At 47.3% G+C, this 25,212-nt stretch overlaps 1 long non-coding RNA gene across 1 annotated transcript; it reads left to right on the forward strand.

Annotated features, from left to right (window-relative positions):
• Positions 1–1,740: 1,740 nt before the first annotated feature.
• LOC121063006 lies at positions 1,741–22,975 on the forward strand. Its single transcript, XR_005815781.1, has 3 exons — positions 1,741–1,752; positions 5,486–5,493; positions 22,778–22,975. It is a non-coding gene; the product is annotated as an uncharacterized LOC121063006 (long non-coding RNA).
• Positions 22,976–25,212: the final 2,237 nt, after the last annotated feature.

Here is a 25,212-nt window from a genome sequence, read left to right on the forward strand (position 1 = left end):
TGTCTGTGGTGAGAATGAACATTTGCTTTAGTCCTCACGTATCAGGAAGACGCGATATTAATGACAAGAACCTTAGCAATCATCGTTGGTATATACGGCCTTACCTAATTCCATCTTTCTACAATAAATATATATTTTTCATGGGGGAAACGTATTAGATACAACAGTAAAGACTGCACAATTTAATCATTAAAACCAAGTTGAAATTACAGTCTCCTGATAGAATTCCTGTCATTACCTCTTTATTGTAGAATAAAGTATCTGTATGTTTTACTATACATTTAAACCATAGAAGAACTTGTTCTAACACACATGCACACACACAGAAGTTTACATATTAAGAAAAAAGAAATAAAATGTAGGAAAAAACGCAAACTGAGCCACAAACTGCTGGAGGCTGGGGATACACGCTTATCCTGTTGTTCTACTCTCTCCTGTGCATCAATTATCAGCTGCTGTCAAAGGCAGGATACAAGGCTGGGGTGACCCAGTAGAACTGCTCTTACATTCAAAAGCAGATAAAAAGTTGGAGGACAAGCCTTTCCCAGATCTGTAACGTTGGTTATGTTACAGGTATCAAATCAGAAATCAAATTAGTACTTTCCAAAACACCAAATATGAATTTGAATGGGCGATATAAGTTTACTGTAATGGTTCAGAAAAGTATCTTTGATTCCTTCCACTCATTTTCTTCTTTCTTGCCAACAATTCTAAACAGAAAATTCAGGTCGGTCACAATTTCTATTTGCTTTAAACAAATCATATACATTGATCATTTCACATCATGCAACTACCGTTTGCTTTGTGTATCAGGGAAACCTCCTTTCAAAAACTACTCAAAAAAAAAAAACACTGATCATGCATTTCTTTGAATATTATCGAACTGACAAGCAAGTTAATAGTATTATCACTGATATTAGAAAAACATTTCTGAAAGGGAAGAATGTGGCGTAAGGACCACACGGAGGCCAGGGTTCTTTAAGGATCCATAACTTCTACTTCTTTATTGAGGGCATAGCTTCCACTCCCTATTGAGGACAGGCTCCCTTCTTATACCATTCGCTCTACAGCAGTACTTTTCCACTAACTATTCATTGGTCAACAACTTTGCCCGGCAACCGTGAACACCCAGCAACTTCCATGTCTTAACGGCTGGAGAGACAGCAAGGCCTCTCCTGAATCGCCCTTCTTTGTTCCCTCTGAACTCTTTACATTCCTGATGGCCTCATCATTAAGAGTCCGATGTTATCACCAACCACGGAGCTTGTCGACCCCCATGGCCACACTCCCACAGAAGAATATGATCATATCTAAGAACATTTTCCCAATAAGCATTTTGATTATTCCCTGCATCATTTTCATTTGTTCAAGAACCCAAAACCATAAATGCTATCCAGCTAAATTGGCCTTACTGACAAACTGCAAGCTGTCAGTAATTAGCCACTGTCCCTAGAAAATCCTGTTACATAGTCTGTCACGTAAGAAGCAATAGCCTAGCTCCATTAGCAGATGTAGGATCACCAAGCCTGCTGATAAAGACATGAAAGGCAATTTGGCAAATCGGGAAAAGAGCAAAGTAATAACATCTTCAAATCCAAACATTAATAAAGGTACACACAACTGCAAACGGCAGGTAATTCACAAACAGTACTAACAACAGCAAGAAACCTTTATGCTATGGTGGCCCAGCCCCAGAACTACAACACCACTGGCATAAGCGAAACCTGGTGGGAAGAGGCCTGTGACTGGTGTGTTGCGATGGACATTTACAGGCTCCTCAGAAGGGATAGGCATGGGCAGGCAGCGCCCTATGTAACAGAGGCACTGGACTGTACAGAGCTTGCAATTGGCGAAGACACGGTTAAGAGCCTCTGGGTAGGGACTAAGGGACAAGCAAATAAAGGGGATGTCATTATTGGAGTCTATAGTAGACTACCCAGCCAGGATGACAACACCAATGACTTATTCTTTAGGGAACGAAGAGATACCTCCAGATCAGCTGCTCTTGTCCTTATGGGGGATTTCAACTTGCCAGACCTTAACTGGGGAAAATCACACAGCTGAAACAAACAGACCCAGGAGACTCCTGAAACACATTGATGATTATTTCCTTCGCAAAAAAAGGAAGCAAAAAAACAGCGTGCTCTGCATGATTTGCTCTAACACAAGCATCCTGTTACAGTTAACCATCACAATGATGGCATACTGTGAAGCAAGGGTTAAACATGCCCACACATTTCATTTATTTTAAAATAATGTTTTTAAGGTGCAGAGGATACCCACTTCTCCATATTTTCAAGCCAAATTACGTATCACAAGAGTATCACAGAACCCCCTAGGTTGGAAGAGACCTCCAAGATCACCTAGTCCAACCTCTGACCTAACACTAACAAGTCCTCCACTAAACCATATCAGTAAGCACTAAACGTATTTTGAAGACCTCCAGGGATGGTGACTCAACCACTTCCCTGGGCAGCCCATTCCAATGCCTAACAACCCTTTCAGTAAAGAAGTTCTTCCTAATATCCAACCTAAACCTCCCCTGGCGCAACTTGAGCCCATTCCCCCTCGTCCTGTCACCAGGCACATGGGAGAATAGACCAACCCCCACCTCACTACAGCCTCCTTTAAGGTACCTGTAGAGAGCGATAAGGTCGCCCCTGAGCCTCCTCTTCTCCAGGCTGAACAATCCCAGCTCCCTCAGCCGCTCCTCGTAAGACTTGTTCTCCAGACCCCTCACCAGCTTCGTTGCCTTTCTCTGGACTCTCTCGAGCACCTCCATGTCCTTCTTGTAGCGAGGGGCCCAAAACTGAACACAGTACTCGAGGTGCGGCCTCACCAGAGCCGAGTACAGGGGCACAATCACTTCCCTAGACCTGCTGGCCACACTGCTTCTTATACAAGCCAGGATGCTGTTGGCCTTCTTGGCCACCTGAGCACACTGCTGGCTCATATTCAGCCGACTATCAACCAATACTCCCAGGTCCTTCTCTGCCAGGCAGCTTTCCAACCACTCATCTCCCAGCCTGTAGCTCTGCTTGGGGTTGTCGCGCCCCAAGTGCAGGACCCGGCACTTGGCCTTGTTGAACTTCATACAGTTGGCCTCAGCCCATCGGTCCAGCCTATCCAGATCCTCCTGCAGAGCCTTCCTACCCTCGAGCAGATTGACACATGCACCTAACTTGGGTGTCATCTGCAAACTTACTGAGGGTGCACTCGATCCCCTCATCCAGATCATCGATAAAGATATTAAAGAGAACTGGCCCTAATACTGAGCCCTGGGGGACTCCACTAGTGACCGGCCTCCAACTGGATTTAATTCCATTCACTATGACTCTTTGGGCCCGGCTACCCACCCAGTTTCTAACTCAACGAAGCATGCAAAGAAGTCTCTGTTACAGTCTTGCCATTAGTATGGAAGACTGCTTTTGAGCCACCAAGAAAGCATACACCAGCTAGCATCTCTGCATCTTCCTTACTGTCTTGTTGCAAAGACTCCAAAAGCTTTCCCCCACACACACACAACTACTTGAGCTCTCATCATTAGACAGATGTGCAGCATTCCTCCCTGCTGCTGCTTTACTGATGAAGGAAGTTGGAAATAGAGAAGAGATTTGGTCACCAAATCTCAACCTGAATTTGAAAACAAAATTCATCCAAGCCTTCTTTGACTATCCCTCTAACAACCCTTGAAAATTCCCAAGATTTTGTGGGCTGTAAACTGCCAATAGCTTTCTGAAACATTTGCCCTACATGCAATGCATTTTGATTTACCATGTAGAATCAAATACAACACAGTTTAAAATTATGTAAGCACAATAAGAAAAGCAATACAGCTCAGATTTTGTGAAGTTTATCAGAACTTGTGTGTCTTATTTTTACCTGTGTTAGAAGGAAATGATGTAAAAAGAAGGAAAAAAGGAAAATTGTATTTTTTTTTCAGATAACACTGCCAATTTGTGAAACTCAGTCTTGAGGAGAAAAAAGCTAATTCTCAGCTATTTTATTCATATTTATCTCCTGTTGTAACTAAGAGATTCAACACTTGCAGGACAGAGAGAATTGGCTGTACAAGAAAAGCTGCTAAATCAAAGTATCTTGTAATGCATGTTGAATTATTTGAAATGTACCTATCCCCGACATTGATACTTTATTATAAATAAATTTCACAGATTCCGTGAAATGTATTTATAATAAATGAAAGTATCAATGTTGGGGATAGGTACATTTCAATTAATTCAACAATATCAAAAAGCAAAGACTGTTACCCTCAAAAATGAAGAAACTGAGACATAGGTACGAACAGCACTTGGCCTCATCCATGGTCAGCAGTTCTATTTGCATCCTTGTATCTCTCAAACAGTTCAGTAAATAAGTGAACTTAGGAAAGTTTCCAATAGCCACTTCTACATAAGCTTCTACAGTTCAGCTTGGAATCCCCGCAAAATAGTCAGAAACTAAGATGAATTATGCTAAAAGCACATAATGCTTGCAGCACAGTTATACACACAACCAGGACTAGACTCTAAGCAAGAATTCCTACCAAATGTGATAATCTGGTCAATCGCTCCAATTGTCCTCTCCGGCCTTTAGAAGTTATGATCTTGATTTCAGTAGTCTAATTAAACCAGTCTGCCTCACCTCCTATTGCTAATTCCTTCCATATGACTGCAATGGGAGTTGCACTGGTGGTTAATGTCCTCTTTTTCCTCTTCTGTTCTATTCTGAGCAGGTAACGTAACAAAAGGCCAAAATCTGAGTACTATGAATCCCAATTAATAATTTTTAACCAACAGAAGATACAATACATAGCCTTAAATAGTCAAAAGCAACCAGTAACCTGTATCTTCCCTTTTTTTTCTTACTGTACCAACATTATGCCCAACCTTGTTTGTGCTGGAGACAATTTTTCAAGCTCATCATATTTACAGCAAACTGATTTCTTAGGAAAAAAGAAAATTGTTGTCCCAAAATAAGATTTATCAGAATTGTCTTAAAATATGGGGTACAGCCTGGGCTGAGTAGCCCAAAGGTTTCAAAAACAAACAAAAAACAGAAACAACAAAACACAAACTTTACATTAATACCTTTAACCAAGCTAATCTTGTACATAGAGAGTTCTCACACACACTGCACCATAATATAAAATACCCTTCATAAACATTATTACATCATTTTGAAAACGCAGGACACTAAAATGCTCTTAAGAGTAAAATCGTACTATACCAGGCATGGTAAAAATACATAAGAGAACAGCAAGGTGTGTTCTGGGAAAACATGGGCAACCCTCAAACTACAGCAGCAGAGAAGAAAAAAAAAAAGGCAGAGAAAGGTAGATCAACTCTACATGCCACAAGACATGCCCAGAGTCTTTACCGCACAAAAAGACAGGAAGAAGTAGGACCAAAAGCAGTACAAAGAAAGCTAGCATTCTCCCTACACCTATGATTACTTCTGAAATACTTAATAATGGCACAATCAAAAGTCAGACTTGTATGCTAAATCATTTATGTCAAGTCAACTGCTTAAAACAAGGCAATAATAATCTAATTTCACATATTCATAACAGAGACCATTGCAACTAGAAGCATATGGCTGAGGCACTGTTTATGTTAAGTTGACAGAGAAAGCGAAAAAAACAATAGAATATTCTTTTAAATTACTGAAAATATGAGCCTTGAAGAAAACTACACGATCAGGTCAACACAGTGAATTAAAACTGTATTAATTTAAAATATTTCAACTAAACACTTATGTAACTATTCTAACAGTTGGAAAAAATAAACATCATGTGTTCAGTGGGGAAATCAAGTTATCAACTAGCTTAGCTAATGGTGTGCTGAGACATTTTCATTTTTTAACTTGATTGTAAAGATAAAATTAACACCTACCATGGATACCTATACGATCACTGATCAGTCAGCTGTAGTTTCTCCAACAGAAAAAAAAAAAAGACATCTTTGACAAAGGGTGCACAACTAAATGCAGAGCTGTCCCTTACTCAACTGCAACCATCACAGTCACCTTTTTTTTTTTTTTTAACAGGGCTATACACACAATGCAAAATGCCTGTGTTTTTTTTCACAGAATCACAGAATTGTAGGGGTTGGAAGGGACATCGAAAGATCATCGGGTCCAACCCCCCTGCCAAAGCAGGTTCCTTAGAGCAGGCTGCCCAGGTAGGCGTCCAGACGGGCCTTGAATATCTCCAGAGAAGGAGACTCAAAAACCTCCCTGGGCAGCCTGTTCCAGTGCTCCGTCACCCTCACCGTGAAGAAGTCCTTTCGCATGTTGGTGCGGAACTTCCTGTGCTCCATCTTGTGGCCATTACCCCTTGTCCTGTCCCCACAAACCACTGAAAAGAGGTCGGCCAAATCCCTCTGTCTCCCACACCTCAGGTATTTATACACATTGATGAGATCCCCTCTCAGTCTTCTTTTCTCCAGGCTGAACAGACCCAGGTCTCTCAGCCTTTCCTCATAGGGAAGATGCTCCAGGCCCCGTATCATCTTTGTGGCCCTCCGCTGGACTCTTTCCAGGAGATCCCTGTCTTTTTTGTACCGGGGAGCCCAGAACTGGACACAGTACTCCAGGTGAGGCCTGACCAGGGCAGAGTAGAGGGGGAGGATCACCTCCCTTGACCTGCTGGCCACGCTCCTTTTTATGCACACCAGGATCCCATTGGCCTTCCTGGCCACCAGATCACACTGCTGACTAGTGGCCAACCTGTCGTCCACCAGGACCCCCAGGTCCTTCTCCTCAGAGCTCCTCTCCAGCAGGTCGCACCCCAGCCTGTACTGATACGTCCGGTTGTTCCTTCCCAGGTGCAGGACTCTACACTTGCTCTTGTTAAACCTCATTTGGTTTCTTCCTGCCCATCTCTCCAGCCGGTCCAGGTCTCGCTGAATGGCAGCACAGCCTTCTGGCGTGTCAGCCACTCCTCCCAACTTTGTGTCATCAGCATACTTGCTGAGGGCAGACACTATTCCCTCATCAAGGTCGTCGATGAAGATGTTGAACAAGACCGGACCCAGCACCGACCCCTGGGGAATGCCGCTAGTCACAGGTCTCCAGCCAGACTCTGCGCCGCCGATCACCACCCTCTGAGCTCGGCCAGTCAGCCAGTTCTCAACCCACCTTACTGTCCACTCCTCTATCCCACACTTTCTCAGCTTTGCTATCAGGATGTCATGGGAGACAGTATCAAAAGCCTTGCTGAAGTCAAGGTAGATGACATCCACTGCTCTCCCCCCATCTACCCAGCTGGTGATGCCATCATAGAAGGCAACGAGGTTGGTCAAGCACGACTTCCCCTTGGTGAATCCATGCTGACTACTCCTCATAACATTCTTCTCTTCCAACTGCTTGGAGATGGCATCCAGAACGAGCTGTTCCAACACCTTTCCAGGGACAGAGGTGAGACTGACTGGCCTGTAGTTTCCCAGATCCTCCTTTTTGCTCTTCTTGAAGACCGGAGTGACATTGGCTATCCTCCAGTCTTCAGGCACCTCTCCTGTTCTCCAGGACCTTTCAAAGATGATAGAGGTCGGTTCGGCGATCACCTCTGCCAACTCCCTTAGCACACATGGATGCATCCCATCGGGACCCATGGATTTGTGTGCGTTGAGCCCACTCAGGCGCTCCCGAACCACTCTCTCATCAAACAGGGGGGAGCCCTCCATTTCCCAGACCTTTTCTCCTCCCTCCAGGGTCGAGGAGTCCCGGGGGGGAGTCCTTGAAGCAAAGACTGAAGCAAAGAAAGCATTCAGTATCTCCACCTTCTCGGCATCTCCCATTACCAGGACACCCCCATCGTTCAGCAAGGGACCCACATTATCCCTAGTCTTCCTTTTACTGTTTACATACTTTAAAAAACCCTTCTTACTATCTTTTATCTCTTTTGCAAGCCTCATCTCTAGGTGGGCTTTAGCCTTCCTCATCGCATCCCTGAAGGCCCTGACAACACTTCTATACTCCTCCCAAGAGGACAGGCTCTTTTTCCACATTTCATAGACCTTCCTCTTCCTTTTGATCTTGTCGATGAGCTCTTTGCTCATCCACGCAGGTTTCCTGCCCCCCTTCCCCAATGTCCTACTCTTAGGGATGCACCGATCCTGAGCTTGGAAGAAGTGCTGTTTACATGTAGCCCAGCTCTCACAAGCACTCTTGCCTTCTAGCAACCTAGCCCAGGAGATACCCCCAAGCAGGTCCCAGAAGAGGTCAAAGTTGGCTCTTCAAAAGTCCAGGGTAGCAATCCTGCTATTTGCCTTACTTCTTCCACCAAGTTCCATCTTGAACTCCACCATCTCATGGTCGCTGTATCCCAAGCTGCCCCCAACCTTCACATCCCTAACAAGCCCATCCCTGTTGGTAAGGACAAGGTCCAGAAGCACCCCCCGCCTCATCGGCTCCTCCACCATCTGCGTCAGGAAATTGTCTTCAACACATTGTAGGAATCTTTTGGACTGCGCGTGCCTGGCCGAGTTGCTTACCCAACAGATGTCTGGATAATTGAAGTCCCCCATGAGAACCAGTGCCCAGGATCGTGAGGCTACTACCAGCTGCTTGTAGAAGGCCTCATCGACCTCCTCCTCCTGATCTGGTGACCTGTAGTACAGCCCCACAACAGTGTCCCCCATACCAGCCCACCCCTTAATTCTCACCCACAAGCTCTCCACTTGTCCTTCACCCTCCCCCAGGTGGAGCTGGGTACACTCTAATTGCTCCCTCACATAAAGGGCAACCCCACCCCCTCACTTCCCCAGCCTGTCTTTCCTAGAAAGGACATAGCCCTCCATGACAGTGTTCCAGTTATGCGAGCTGTCCCACCACGTCTCTGTGATCGCAACGAGATAGTGGCCCTGCGACTGAACACAGATCTCAAGCTCATCCTGTGTGTTTCCCATGCTCCGCGCATTGGTATACAGGCACTTGAGGGAAGCAGCAGGCGCAGTTACCCCTGGAGGGATGCAAGAAAAAGATTCCAGATGGGGTATCGGGATCATTACCTTCTCTGAGGAGCCCTCAGACAATCCTGTGGGACAACTCAGAGGTTTTTCCCTATCATCTTCAACAGTGACAGCAGTGACAACTTCCCCCAGCCCTTCTCTGTCACTTTTAGCTCCCCTCCCTTTCCCCGTCAAACCTAGTTTAAAGCCCTGGTAATCAGCCCAGAGAGCTTGCTCCCCGACACACTTGTGCCCCACTTGCTGAGTTGGAGTCGGTCAGCAGCCCACATACCTGGCTTCTCAAAGGACTGCCCAAGATCGAAATACCCAAAGCCCTGGTCCAGACACCACCCCCTCAGCCAGTCGTTCACCTGTCCCATTCTCCTCCTCCTTTCTGGGTCCTGGTCACCCAGTGGGAGGACAATTGCAAAGTAATCTTAATACAACGACTATGCATCTTAATTGAGAGCCTTTTTTATAAGATGATACAAATGAGGTAATTACACTGCTACCACTACAGGTAGCATGGGATCAGTAGATGGCTTAAAACACCTCATGCCAAAAAAAAAAAAAAAAAAAAAAAAAAAAAACTAGTATCATCATGACAGTTGCCTTTTGAATTCTCAGTAAAAGATTTCAAACAGACAACATCTAAAAATCACCACTCCAGCATTTAAACTTTGCCCACTGTTCTTTCACATCGAATAATTCAATTACACAATGTGAAAAAGTTACTGAATATATTCATTAAAATCCTGATTCTGTAAATTTCATACACAGATAACACTACTTACAGTAGTGAATGTCACACGTTTGAACTGTTAAGGCCTTTATCCTGCATTTCATTGACAAAAGTTTCACTTGTTTTTATTTTCAAGACAGTTTTAATTTATTTTCAAGCAATCATATCTGTTTGGAGATGGGGTGAGATGGAGAAGACATAAGAGGTTGTTGCTTTAAATTGAAAAAACTCTGAGCTTCTCCTAAGAACTAAAGTACGTTTGTAAATAAGATATGCATACAGGTACGTAGGACCAGGGATGTATGCGGGACCAGACGTGACTGCAGCGGCGCTCCTCAGAGGCATTCGGCCCAACCCACCACGGCGCGGTCCGGACAGCCCCGTCCGCGGACCGACCGCCAGTGAACAACGACCTAAAACCAGCCCAAGACGCGACCGAGGCGCCCCCCGCTCCAGCCCCGCTCGATGTTGCGGGGCCCCAGGGGTGCCCGCGCTGCCCCGCTCGCTCCTCAGGCAGCGGGAGCTGGGGAAAGGCTTCCACCTAGGGGCAAGCCTGTTCACCAGAGGCTGCCGAGCAGCCTACCGGCCCCGAGCATCCAGAGCCCCCAGGCCCTTCTCTCCCCAACCCGCTCCCCAAGCCCCTCGGCCCAGTAGTGTCAGGCCCCCACAACCAGCACCAGGCCGCTGGCCACCGACGGTTCCCCCTCGGCTTGCACGCAGTGAGGTGGCAGGCAGCGACCCCCGCCCCACCGCCCCATACCTCGGTTGAGATCGAGGGGGACGTTCTCCTCACCGCTGTCGTTCCGACCTGCAGGAACGGGGGACAGAAACAGAGAGCGCGTTAGGCTGGCGGCGGGGGGGAGAACGAGGGAGCGGAGGGGACGGTTTGGTACTGACAGGAAACGGGGGCCGCTAGGGGAAGGAAGGGGAAGCCGGCACCAAGGCAGAGGGAGCCTACCCTACCCAGCCTTCCCAGGCCCCTTACCTCGAATAGGAAGGTGCCTCAAAGAGCATGAGCGGACACTCACCGCCATGTTTATGGCCCCACAGTCACAACACCGGAAACCTTGCCCGCTCTCGCGAGAAGCCTGCGGAATCGCTGCCGCAGCCAGCACCCCCCTCCCCACTCCATCCGGCCTTTCCTCCCTCCCTCCGCCTCGCCAGCAGGAGGAGCACAGTGGCGGCGGAAGCGAGATGAGGTGGAGTCGAGAGGCCACTGCCTCGCCGAGGGGGATCCAGTCCGCCCCAGAGGGGCCTTGTCCCCTCTCTCGTGGCGGTCCTGGGGCCGTGGATGTGTGAGCGCTATACTTCCTCAGTCAGCCCCAGTTGTCCGATAAAAAAGTTCGGGTTCGTTACCTGGTGTGCAATAAACCCATCCACGCACTAGGTCGAGATATTGTTTATTTCAGAGTTGTGCAAGTCTGGGTACCAGGTGGTTTCCCACAAAGCTGATATAACTAAGGATTTTCCACACCACTCTTTATACAGTCCCTTATTAATACATGTTTGTACAATCCCCTCGCCTCTGATTGGTTAAATAATTATCACACTGCTGACATGACAGAATCATTCTGTGCATCCTCAGAGAGGAAGGGTCCCTTGTTGGGCCAGAGTCTCACAGCCTAGAGCTGTGATTTTTACTACTGTAATAAGGATAGTACATATTAGAATACTCATAATTTTGGTTTTTCAGCCAACTATTCACATTACGTTGATTGGTGATATATTCAAGGAAATACCTCGGGATTGTCAATATGTCAAGAATGTCAATATAAGGGTCTTCCTGATTAGCAGTTCCTCACTTAATCATCCTTTAGAAACATCTCCAAGGCCTGGGGCACCTTGCTGTGGGAACAAAAATGTTGTTTTTGCACAGTTACATTGTTTAAAGGGAAGGAATGTGGTATTGAGATTATGCTTGCAGTGATAAGAAAGCTTAACAGATGACCTTGTAAAATGCAGACAACCAGACTCCTTAGAGCAATTAGGAGAAAATCACACTGTCAAGTCAAATCAGATAAGTGAAGAAACATTACCATTTCAAACAGTAAAAAAGTCAAAAGAAATTTGAAATTTAACAGGCCAGCAACTGAAAGCCATGTATTATCTGTGAAGCACCGGATAGATTGTGAACCTGGATTACCCAGTCACTGGGGAAACAGGGGAGGGTCCCGGTCGTTGAGAAAAAAAAAGTATATAAACTGTGTTATGGAACTAGTAGGTGTGCTCCTGCTCGAGGGATACCTGCCATTGCAATCGCAAATAAAAATGCTACTTCACTGAGATCCTCGCCTGAGCCTGAGTTATTGGCTACGGAGTGTTTCTCACAATCTGGGGGCTCGTCCGGGATCCAGTCACCTACCGGGGAGCCCCACCGCCGCAGCAGCAGGAAGGCATGCCCCGCTGATTTCAGCGGTCCTGTGCATCAACGGTGGCGGTTCTGCGGAGAGCTGACAGAGGGCCCGAGACTGATTAAAGAGGCAGGATCCATGAAGTAGTGGGGAAGGGAAGAAGGTAGGCACTCCGGGTTTTAAGAATTGATCCGGTAACTCTGTGCACAGACCAAGGTAATGTAAGGAATGGTCCAGCAATTCGTGCCACTAAGGGATTTGAAGGGTTAACATTGAGGCCTGGGTTTAGGTGATAAGAGAACAAAGGGATTTCTTCAGAGAAAAACTGCTGACTCTGCACGGGATGTGCAGTAACTTCTGACATCCGGCCAAGAGACCACCAGATAAGGAGGAAGAATATGAGCCTCCCTGTCCGAGCGGCCCCCGAGAGACTACCAGAGACTGATAAGGAGGCACCCCTGGGAGGACTTCGGATTCGGGAAACCAATTATAATAACCCTGCCTCTTTCAGAAGTAGTAATAAATATGTATTAGCCTAGGAGTATAAAAAATTAGGCGCCTTACGTAACGGGTGTGCGTCTTGGTGGAGCAGAGACTCCTGGCGCACCCAGCGCTGTTTGCTTGCCTCTATTCGTTTAATAAATTGTAAACTTTGATTGCAATCCTATTTGGGACTCAGTCATTTATAACAATTGGGGGCTCGTCCGGGATGGTCTTGGTTCCTGAATTCTGACTTGATCTAGGAGGGGCGCCCCCACCATTTGGTGGCTCCTGTTCGAGTCGGGTCGGGACTAATGCCATCTTGAACCTGAATAAGGGCAAGCAAAGATTTAGATTTTTTATGAGCTCCCTTTGCCGGCTGCAGCACTATATTTTGCCCGTAATTCTGCGCGCGAAGATCCGAACGAAGACGACGGAGTCGTAAGTATTTAAGGCATATACCGTTTGGTTGGGTGGGATTCGGTTGCCTATGTTTGTGTGAGAGTGTGACTGAGACGGAACGTAGTTCCGAAGCGATTGTGGAGGTCTTCTAACCGCGGTTCCAATCTCCCGCGAGGGACTTGGCCGGTGAAGGACCGAAGCGATTCCTATAGGATTCGTGGGTGGGTGATAGGTCCTAAACCCCCTGCAAGACACTCTCACTAAGGCAACCAAGGGCTGTAGGAATTCCCACAGTAAAATTCCTAGATGGGTCAGACAAAATCGAAGACCAGAGAAAAGGGAGCAAATTACCAGACATACCACCAGAAAGTCCGTTAGGGATAATGATTAGAAACTGGAACGATAGGGGCCCCAGAAAAGGAAAAAGTAAATTAAAAATGATCCAGTATTGTATGATAGAATGGCCAAAGGAGCCTTTAAGACCACATGTCTTTTGGCCCGTTTTTGAATCCTTTGAAGACTGGGTTTGCCAGGCCTTAAATATACATGTTAATTCAAAGGAACCTTTTTAGCCAGGAGGAAAGTGATTATGCAGGATTATGGATCAGGACTTCACGTCCTTTTCCAGACTCAATATTTACACTAAAAGCAGATGAGAAGTTTGAAGAAGAAGAAAAACGAAAAAAAAAAAAAAAGATGATGAATGGGAGTCATTGGATAACCTACCACCTCTATATCCTAACAATCCACCCCCGGTGGTGCATCTTGTAATCCTATTTTGTTCTTAAATATTTTGAGTGTGTCAAGGAGGAAAGTGGGAGCATTATCTAAGTAACAGTTTAGAAGTTTCGGTATATTTGAGGTGGTGTTTGGTCAGTTTCCCAAGTATCGGGGGAGGGGGGCTGACTGATTATCAAAGTCGTAGAAGGGAGAGTCACTTCTTCGGTGGTTCGGGCCTGAGCCCTGGGAATTTGGTAAGAAGGGGGAGAGCGAATTTATTTAGGCCTCAATACCTTTTTAAACCCCCATCTTGACGGATACACAGGAGTGATTCCTTGTTTTGTGTAGGCTTACTAACAAAGTGCATGAGAAAAATTAGCATTCGGCTTGAAATTCGGTCTTGTTGAAATGTAAATTTTGTGACAAAGGTGGTATTGTTTGTCTGGAAGACGGAGGGCTGAGTGCTTCTGGTGTTTTTCCGAAGTCCTGTGGATTTATGATTGGAACGGGGCTCATTAATAATCTGAAATAGTAAAGTTTGTATGTGGAAAGAAGAGTTTAATCCCAGAGAATTGAGACATTTGGGAAGAAGATTAGGAAAAGATAGTAAAAACCTGCAATAAAAAGGTTTGCGTGGAAATTGAAACAAGGGACAGTAACTAATATAAATAAATAAAAGGGAATGGGAAATCAAGGAAATGGGTAATATCCAAAACAAAGACGTTTTAAAGAAAGCCTCCTTGGGTGCATATTGGCACATTGGAAGGGTATTGTTAGAAATGGGGGCACAGAAAGCAAGAGGACTTTCACTAAGTATTGCAATCAATGGTGGCCACTATATAAGCTAAATGGCCACTTTATGGGTCAATCGACTATAACAGTGTCTTGCAATTAATGTTGTTTTTGAGGAGAGAAGGGAAATAGGATGAAATGTTGTATACTGATACTTTGTTTCAGCATCGTGGAGGGAAAAGGTATGGAATTAAGTTGGCCCCTGACTGAGCCTTTGGTGTTGGCATTAGAAAAGTACAGGCTGGAGGAAGATAAAGCAAGTGTTAAAAGGGTTGTTGAAGGTGTTAAAGGTTGTGTGGCATGTAGTATTTAACAGAGCTGTTTGAAGTTGAATGAGCAGGGAAAGAGGATGTAGGAATGCTAATAGTTCTGCCTCCACCCGAGGCTGAGATCTCTAAATCGCGGGTGTGAGCCCTCTGGGGCAGAGGGACCGTGATGGGTCCGAGAGAGTTGTCGTGGAAACAGAAAAGCAGCTAACTCTTAAAACAACCTGAGTTCATGTGTGAGCTCAGATTGCCAGTGGGACCGCTCAGGGAACTGTCAACGATTGCATTCCCCTGACCGACCCCCCCACTGAGACCCCGGAATCACCCCGGAAATTATGTAAATACCAAAATCTGGTTAAATTGGGAATTGAGAATCTGTTCCAACAAGGTCCAAAAGAAACCCCTATGGAATTTTTGAATTTTTGGACCAACTTTGAAATGCAATGAAAAAAAAATGGACCTGGCTTAAAAAAAAAAAAAAAAAAAAAAAAAAAAACACAGAGGCAATTGGCTAGCCTCTTTCTAGGGCAATCGGCCCCTGATATCAGAAAGAAATTGTCTTAGGCTGCAGGACAAACTTATAACAGTCAGGAATGACGGGGACCTGGGGCATCTACCCTAGCAGGTCCACTAGTTGAAATAAAGCTAGGAAACGAAGACAGAGGCTTGAATTTTTTGTTGGTTATGGGAGCTTCTTTCTCTGTGTTAATTAGTCAGTAAACGTAATAGGAGCAACATATTCAGTGTTAAATAGTTTAAAAGGACGATTAGGAACTAAGACAACTACAATAATTGGAGCCACAGGGAAGGAGGAGGAACGGCCATTCTTACAACCCCTTGATTTGCGTTTTGGGGGTAAGGAACTAACCCATGAATTTTTGTATGTACCAGAATGCCCGATTCCACTCTTGGGATGGGATCTATTAGCCAAATTAGATGCAACAATAACCTTTGAGGATGGAGAATTAATAATGAAGGTACCTGAGTCCAAAGTAGGACAAATCCTAATAATCAAAGATAAACCCTTTGCCTTCCGACAGTTCTTCCTGAAGAATTATAAGAAATTGGAAAAATAATCCCAAAATTAGAGGAGATGATAAAAGAAGAAAATGGTTAAATATTGTGTATCAGTCTGGACAAAAGAACCAATTAAGGAAACAGCAGTATTTTGGCCAAAATACGGGTCTGATGAAAATTCAGGCTTTAAATTTATGTGTAAACAATAAGATTCCTTTTTCGGAGAAGGAGCCAAGTTATGCTCCCTATAATCCTAATATTGCACCGGTGGCAGCAGCAGTCGCTCCAGGAAGGGAGACAGGGACTGCAATTAACACTGTCCCTAGAGAAGGAGCGTACTCTAGGCTCTGGCAAGAATTAGGACAAGGTAGAAGAGATATTGAGAGTTTCGCCTTCCCTGATACTAACAGTGCTAACACTAACTGTGTATCCTCTTAGGTGAACTTCCCCCTCTCCTTACCAGCAGAGAGGTGTTAGGGGTTTTAAGAAGGAGATGAAGTCTTTAATTGAGGACCCCATCAGGCTAGCTGAACAATTAGACCAGTTCCTGGGACCTAACTTATACTCTTGGGGGGAATTATGTCTATACTAAGTATGTTGTTTACAGGGGAAGAAATGGGAATGATCAGGAGGAGAGCTGCTATACAAGAATGGGAAGGAGCTCATCCTCCGGGACCGGGGGTAATGTTGGCAGAGCAGGGGTGCCCACTTGCCGATCCTGGCTGGAGTGGTGATAGTGCGCAGCACAGGGGTCATGTGGGAGACTTGAGGTCGGGGTGGGGGTGTGCTCGGGGTGAGTCCCGGGGACCTGGTGTCCCGGGGGCTCTTGAAAGTTCATTTTGTGGTTGGAGCCTGGTCAGATACATGGGGGAGGGGCTCCGGAGGGTGGGAGGATGTAGTGAACAGGCACTGTGGGGGGCCCTCCTGCGGGAGGTCCTGAAGGTGTATGTCAGGAGGGGAGATGAGAAGGAAAAGCAGAGAGCAAAACTAATGGTATTCACAGTGTACCAGGTAGTGAGGCAGAGGGTTGGAGAAAGAGGAAGAAAATCTTCAGGGGGAGTCAGGGCCAGGATGGAAAGGAGAGGAAGAGAGATGAAGGAATGGCAGGCAAGGAAAGCTCAGGGACTGTACTGGGTCTGGCTGGGATGTTAACTTTCCCTGCAGCAGCCCATACAGTGCTGTGCTCTGCACTTGTAGCTAAAACAGCAATGGTATCACACCAGTGTTGTGTCTGCTGCTGAGCAGTGCTGGCACAGCATCAGGACTCTCTCTAACCCCCCTACGGGTGGGCAAAGATGTGAGAAAAGAAACATCACCAGGGCAGCTGACCTAAACCAACCAAAGGGATATTTCATACCATATGATGTCACACTCAGCAATAAAAGGTGGAAAAAGGAGGAAGGAGGGGAGGGGTGGGCTCTCGTTGTGAAAACGTCTGTCCTCCTCCCGAACACCGGCTACGTGCGTTGAGGCCCTGCTTCAAGGACGTGGTCAAGCATCGCTCATTTGTGGGAAGTAGAGAGTAATTTCTTTCCTCTGCACTTCCACATAGCCTTTACTTGTTTTGTTTAGTTTTCCCTTTCCCCCTCCCTTTTCCCCTTTCCTTTTTTTTCCCCCTTTAGTTAAATTGTTAATTGTTTAGTTAAATTGTTTAGTTAAATTGTTTAATTAATAATAATCTTTCCTTAGTAATTATTTTTTTTCTTCTCTTTAATTAAATCATCCTTATCTCAACCCATGAGTTGTTCTTTCCTTTACTTCTTCCCCTCCTCATCTAAGGAGGGGGAGTGAGAGAGCGGTTGTGGTGTTCAGCTGCCTAGCATGGTAAAACCACCACAGGGACAGGCTTCGAAGTGTGGCCAAGCTGGACACTTCAAATAGGAATTTCTGGAGTGGAAGAAGGAGGAGAGAAGGAAAATGGGATTAAATATGCTATACTGATATGTTGTTTCAGCATCCTGGAGGGAGAAAGGTATGGAATTAAGTTGGCCAATGACTGAGACTTTGGTGAAAGTACAGGCTGGAGAAAGATAAAAAGTGTTAAAAAGGGTTATTGAAGGTGTTAAAGGTGTGGTACGTAGTGTTTGACAGAGCTGTTTGAAGTTGAATGAGCAGGGAAAGAGGATGTAGGCATTATCTAAGTAACAGTCTAGAAGTTTTGGTATATTTGCTGTGGTGTTTGGTCAGTTTCCCAAGTATCAGGGAGGGACGGGGGGGCGGGGGGGGACAGCCTGCTCCACCAGGGGCCTCTCCACAGGCCGCAGTGGGGCTTCGGCTCCGGCACCTGGAGCGCCTCCACCCCCTCCTTCTGTGCTGACTTTGGTGTTTGCGGGGAGGTTTCTCGCTCCTCGCTCTCCCAGCTGCTGCTGAGCAGCAGACACAGACACAGACACAGATTTCTAGGTTGGAAGAGACCTCAAGATCATCGAGTCCAACCTCCGACCTAACACTAAGCACTCCACTAAACCATATCGCTAAGCTCTACATCTAAACGTCTTTTAAAGACCTCCAGGGATGGGGACTCCACCACCTCCCTGGGCAGCCCGTTCCAATGCTTAATAACCCTTTCGGTAAAGAAGTACTTCCTAACATCCAACCTAAAACTCCCCTGTCGCAACTTTCGCCCATTCCCCCTCGTCCTGTCACCAGGCACGTGGGAGAATAGACCAATCCCCACCTCACTACAGCCTCCTTTAAGGTAACTGTAGAGAGCGATAAGGTCTCCCCTGAGCCTCCTCTTCTCCAGGCTGAACAAGCCCAGCTCCCTCAGCCGCTCCTCGTAAGACTTGTTCTCCAGACCCCTCACCAGCTTGGTCGCCCTTCTCTGGACTCGCTCGAGCACGTCCATGTCCTTCCTGTAGCTAGGGGCCCAAAACTGAACACAGTACTCGAGGTGCGGCCTCACCAGAGCCGAGTACAGGGGCACAATCACTTCCCTAGACCTGCTGGCCACACTGTTTCTGATACAAGCCAGGATGCTGTTGGCCTTCTTGGCCACCTGAGCACACTGCTGGCTCATATTCAGCCGACTATCAACCAATACTCCCAGGTCCTTCTCGGCCAGGCAGCTTTCCAACCACTCATCTCCCAGCCTGTAACTCTGCTTGGGGTTGTTGCGCCCCAAGTGCAGGACCCGGCACTTGGCCTTGTTGAACTTCATACAGTTGGCCTCAGCCCATCGCTCCAGCCTATCCAGATCCTCCTGCAGAGCCTTCCTACCCTCGAGCAGATCGACACACGCACTTAGCTTGGTGTCATCTGCAAACTTACTGAGGGTGCACTGGACGCCCTCATCCAGATCATCGATAAAGATATTAAAGAGGACCGGCCCCAGTACCGAGCCCTGGGGGACACCACTTGTGACCAGCCTCCAACCAGATTTGACTCCATTCACCACAACTCTCTGGGCCCGGCTATCCAGCCAGTTTCTAACCCAGCGAAGCGTACACCAGTCCAAGCCCCGCGCAGCCAGTTTCTTGAGGAGAATGTTGTGGGGAACGGTGTCAAAAGCCTTACTGAGGTCAAGGTAAACCACATCCACAGCCCTTCCCTCATCCACCAAGCGCGTCACTTTGTCATAGAAGGAGATCAGGTTCGTCAAGCAGGACCTGCCTTTCGTAAACCCATGCTGACTGGGCCTGATCGCCTGCTTGCCCTGCAAGTGCCGCGTGATGACCCTCAAGATAATCTGCTCCATGAGCTTTCCTGGCACTGAGGTCAAACTGACAGGCCTATAGTTCCCCGGGTCTGCCCTCCGGCCCTTCTTATAGATGGGTGTCACATTGGCTAGCCGCCAGTCAACTGGGACCTCCCCCGATAGCCAGGACTGCCAATAAATGATGGAAAGCGGCTCGGCCAGCTCCTCCGCCAGTTCTTTCAGTACCCTCGGGTGCATCCCATCGGGCCCCATCGACTTGCGCACATCCAAGCTCCTTAGCAGGTCGCCAACCATTTCCTCATGAATAGCGAAGGCCACATCCTGCTCCCCATCCCCTTCCGCCAGCTCAGGGCACTGGGTGTCCAGAGAACAACCGGTATTGCCGCTAAAGACTGAGGCAAAGGCGGCATTAAGCACCTCAGCCTTTTCCTCATCCTTAGTAACCAGGTTTCCCCTCGCATCCAGTAAAGGATGGAGATTCTCCTTAGTCCTCCGTTTCGCACTGATATATTTGTAAAAGGATTTTTTGTTGTCTTTAATGGCAGTAGCCAGGTTGAGCTCCAGATGAGCTTTGGCCTTTCTAATTTTCTCCCTGCACAGCCTCGCTACATCCTTGTAGTCCTCCTCAGTGGCCTGCCCTTTTTTCCAAAGATTATAAACCCTCTTTTTCCTGCTAAGCACAAGCCGCAACTCTCTGTTGAGCCAGGCCGGTCTTCTTCCACGCCAGCTCGTCTTTGGGCACGTGGGGACGGACCGCTCCTGTGCCGTTAAGATTTCCTTCTTGAGGAGCGCCCAGCCTTCCTGGACTCCTCTGCCCTTCAGAACCGCCTCCCAAGGGACTCGGCCAACCAGCGTCCTGAGCAGCTCAAAGTCAGCCCTCCAGAAGTCCAATACAGCAGTTTTACTGGTCCCCTTCCTGGCCTCGCCAACAATAGAGAACTCTACCATTTCGTGGTCACTCTGTCCAAGATGGTTTCCGACCACCACATCTCCCACCAGTCCTTCTCTGTTTGTGAAGAGAAGGTCTAGCGGGGCACCACCCCTGGTAGGTTCACTGACCAGCTGCATCAGGAAGCTGTCTCCCACACTCTCCAGAAACCTCCTAGACTGCTTTCTCTGTGCCGTGTTGTGTTTCCAGGATATATCCGGGAAGTTGAAGTCCCCCACGAGGACAAGCGCCGACGATTTTGCAACTTCTGTCAGTTGCCTATAAAACTACTCATCCGTCTCCTCATCCTGGTTCGGCGGTCTATAACAGACCCCCACCAGGACGCTAGCCTTGCCGGCCTTCCCGCGGATCCTAACCCACAGGGATTCAACCTCATCATTCCCAGCCTGGAGTTCCACAACATCAAAAGATTCTCTAATGTAGAGAGCCACGCCACCACCCCCTCTGTGCTGCCTGTCCCTCCTGAAGAGCCGATAGCCAGGCATTGCAGCACTCCAGTCGTGGGAGCGGTCCCACCACGTTTCCGTGATGGCAACCAAGTCGTAGCCTGCCTGCTGCACGATGGCTTCCAGCTCCTCCTGTTTGTTACCCATGCTGCGTGCATTAGTGTAGATGCACTTCAGCTGGGCCATCGCCTTCTTCCCCAGCCTAGCCATTGTTTCCCCCGGCACAGCTCCAACAAGCCTTGTTTGAGCCCCGTCCCCCTTCTTACCTAGTTTAAAGCGCTCTCTATGAGCCCCGCCAGCTCCTGGCCTAGGATCTGTTTTCCCCTTGGAGATAGGGACCCATCTGGGGCCATCAGGCTGGGCGCCGAGTAAAGCTCCCCATGGTGAAAAAACCCAAAATTTCTGTGCTGGCACCAGCCTCTGAGCCACCTATTAACCACGTGAGCTTTCCGTGTCCTCTCCGTGCCTCTCCCTTCCCCCGTAGGGATAGACGAAAACACCACCTGCACTCCCGCTCCCTCCACCAATCGTCCCAGCCCCCTATAGTCCTGTTTGATAGCCTTGAGGCTTCTCTTTTCAACATCATCACTGCCAGCCTGGACTATCAAAAGCGGGTAATAGTCAGAGGGGCGAACCAGGTTTGGAAGCTTCCTGGTAACGTCTCTGACCCTGGCCCCAGGGAGGCAGCAGACTTCCCTATGCGTGGGGTCAGGCCGACAAATAGGGCCCTCCGTTCCCCTGAGGAGGGACTCGCCCACAACAATCACCCTTCTTTCTTTCTTGGTGGAGGCAGTCCTGAGGCGTGGAGTCAACTTCCTCACCTCAGGCATCCTCCTGGGTAGGCTTCCTACCTCGTCCTCACCCACCGGTCTCTCAAGCTCCAGGGCCTCAAACCTATTGTTCAAGGGCACCTGGGAAGGCGGCACCGGAAGGGGAGGGCACCTCCTGCGAGGTCGAGAGGGGACCTGTCTCCATTCCTCCTCAACTCGCAGGTCCCCTCCCTCTGCCCGATGGCGACAGGGCAGGGGGTCCACCCCCCTTTGGGGCGTCTCACCTGGTCCCTCTCCCTCTGGTCCTGCAGGGAGTTGCTCCACCAGTCTATCTCCCGCTCGCACTCCCTGATATCCCTCAACCTCTGCACCTCCTCCTTGAGTTCCGCCACCATGCGGACCAGGTCGTCCACCTGCTCGCACCTCACGCAAGCAGTCCCCCTGCCTCCCGCCGATGGCAGCAAGAGGCTCAGACACTCCCCGCATCCGGAGACCTGAACTGCCGCATGTTTGGACGGGCAGTCGGTCTGGGCGTGTACTGACTTCCTAGAGAAAGCACCGTGCCTGGTGGAGACCATTGTAGCCCAGCTGACGGGAGAGCGCCCTTAGCAGGTTTTTGTTTGTTTGTTTGTTTGTTTGTTTTTGTTTTCTTGGATGTGCTCTCACAGAGGCATGGACTGTGTTGCTCATGGCTTGGCTCTGGAAAGCGGTGGGCCCCTTTGGGGCCAGCTGAAATTGTTCCTTATCTGCCACGGGGAGGCTTCTGGATTTTTCTCACAGGGGCTGCCACTGCAGCCCCCCCCCGAACCTTGCCATGTGAACCCAATACACTGAGGCAGCTAGGTCATTACTGGCCTGTAAAGTATCAGGGCTTAAATTAACTAATGAAACCCTAAATGTGATGGGGGTAGAAGGGCCTGGGATAACAGTGCCACTTTTTGGGGACACCAAGCTCAGACTAGGTGTAAGGAATGGTCCAGCAATTTGTGTCAATAAGGGATTTGAAGGGTTAACATTGAGGCCCGGGTCTAGGTGATAAGAGAACAAAGGGGGTTTTTAGAGAAAACTGCTGACTACTGCACGGGATGTGGAGCAAGTTTCTGAAATCTGGCCCAGAGGCTACCAAATAAGGAGGAAGGGGGAGCTGAAGGACGACTGAAGGACAAAGTCTGGGAGGAAGACCACGAGCCTTCAGCCCGAGCGACCCCTGAGAGACCACCAGAGACTGATACACAGGTGCCCCTGGGAGGGTTTCGGATTCCAGAAACCAATTATAATAACCCTGCCTCTTCTAGAAGTAGTAACGAATATGTATTAGCCTAGGAGCATAAAAACCAGCCGCCTTACGTAACAGGTGTGCGTCTTGGTGGAGCAGAGACTCCTGGAGCACCCAGCGCTGTTTGCTTGCCTCTATTCGTTTAATAAATTGTAAACTTTGATTGCAATTCTATTTGGGACTCAGTCATTTATAACATAGGGGATAAAATGATCACTGGGCAATTATTGTATGTACCCAAGGCAGGGACTAACTTGTTGGGAAGGGATTTGATGATGAAATTGGGCATTCAAATAGTAAATTGTTAGGCTGGAATATCGGTGTTATTAATGGAGTGCTCTCAGGCCCTGAGAGCAAAGATATATTCACCTCTGACTGGAAAGACCCTGAAATGGGGGCGGAAGCAACAATACAGGCGGACAGTTTTACCTCAGGGGTTTACAGGGCCACCAATTTATTTGGGCAAGTTCTAGAACAGATTTTGGAGCAATTCCAACCTCCCGAGGAGGTATTACTGTTACAAATATGCGGATGATTGTTTATTGTCAGGACAGGAGAAAACAGTTGTGAAGGAAGCCACTAACAAGCTATTCAACTTTCTGGGAAAGCAGGGCTTGGGAGTATTGAAAAATAAATTACAATATTTAGAAAGAGAAGTCAGGTATTTAAGGCATCTAATGTCTGAGGGAAAATGAAGAATAAATCCAGGGTGGATTCAGGGAATTGTTGAAAACTAAGAAAGAACTAAAAAGTTTTAAGAGAAAGAAAAGAGAAAGAAAGTTTTAAGAGAAAGGAATCAGGAGCCACGAAGTCTGAGGGAAAATGGATACTCCCTGATGGGAGAGAAATGCTGAATAAAGCACCAATGAGGCAAATATTAGCTGTTTTACATCAAGAGAGTCATTGGGAGGTGCAAGCAATGTGTGCTGTTGTGCTAAGAAAGTATGTCTGTGTAGGAATATACACTTTAGTGAAGCAAATATGCAGAGGATGTACCATATGTCAAAAGGTAAATAAAAAGGTCATCCGTAACCCACCTAGAGGGGGACGGGAGCCAGGGATTTGACCTTTCCAAAGTATACAGGTAGACTTTACTGAGTTACCTAAAGCAGGGAGACTTAAGTACTTGTTTCTCCTAATTGACCACGTGACTGGATGGGTGTAAGCTTTCCCCTCGGTATCTGCCACTGCAAACACGGTGGCTAAGGTATCACTGGAGCAAATAGTCCCTAGATATGGGATAGCTGAAAACATTGATTCAAATCAAGGAAGTCATTTCCCTTCACAAGTACTGCAAGGGTTAATGCAGGCCTTAGAGATCGAGTGGGATTTTCACACCCCCTGGCACCCCTCCTCTTCTGGGAAGGTAAAGTGAATGAACCAGACATTAAAGAAGCAATTAACTAAATTAGTGTTAGAAACCCAACTTCCTTGGGTAAAATGCTTACTCCTCCAGGTTCAAACAGCACCAAGAAAGGATATAGGAATTTCACCGTATGAGATGCTGTTCGGATTACCCTATCTAGTCAGAAGGGATGAGATACCACAATTCGAAACAAGAGAGTTTTCTTAAGAATTGTATTCTGGGGTTGTCCTCTTCTTTGTCATCTCTCAGGACCCGTGGGAAATTGGGTCCTGATTCAGACCTGGAAAGAATCAAAACTCCGGCCTGAATGGGAAGGATCATTACTAACCACTGAAACAGCCATAGGAACTGCGGAAAAAGGTTGGACTCACTATACTTGAGTGAAGGCATCCGTTGACCTTAGTACCTGGGAAGCTGTTCCTACAGAAGACTTGTTGGAATTTGAAATCGAAGAGAAAAATCTCATAGTGGACTCTGAGCTGGATAAAAGCTTACAATTGTAAACTAACCTTTTATTTTCACAGGTAACTAATGTGTGGCTTGCGAGTGAGAGAAAGGACTGGCCTATAGTGAATCAAAGTGCTCCCAAGGGGTTTTTGTTCTAGTAGTACATATATCTTGTTCTTTGTATTGATAACTATTGGAAACCTAAGGGTTAAAAATAATGACAGGGAAAAATCAACTATTAATTTTGTTTCTAGTGATTGTAGGCCTCAGAGAAGGCCTTGGTCAATTGGCAGCTTGGAAAAGGCATGACCAGATAATAGTAAGACAGGATACCCCGTAAAAATATGGGTGACTGTGACAGAGGGTTATATACCACAATCCGTCATGTTTGATGCTTGTGAGGTGTTAGCTTGTGGAGATTTAAATGCCCAACGACAATTGAGCAGAGAGAACAAATAACTGGGAGAGACCCAACAGCCAGATTGAGAACAGCTGTATGGAAACGATCCTCTATTGCCACCAGAGAAAGGGAGAAACTCAAGGAGAAAACAGGAGAGAAGACAGGAGGCCCTCTTTGAAATG

The sequence above is a fragment of the Cygnus olor genome (assembly GCF_009769625.2).
Source record: "Cygnus olor isolate bCygOlo1 chromosome W unlocalized genomic scaffold, bCygOlo1.pri.v2 SUPER_W6, whole genome shotgun sequence".
Classification (NCBI taxonomy): domain Eukaryota; kingdom Metazoa; phylum Chordata; class Aves; order Anseriformes; family Anatidae; genus Cygnus; species Cygnus olor.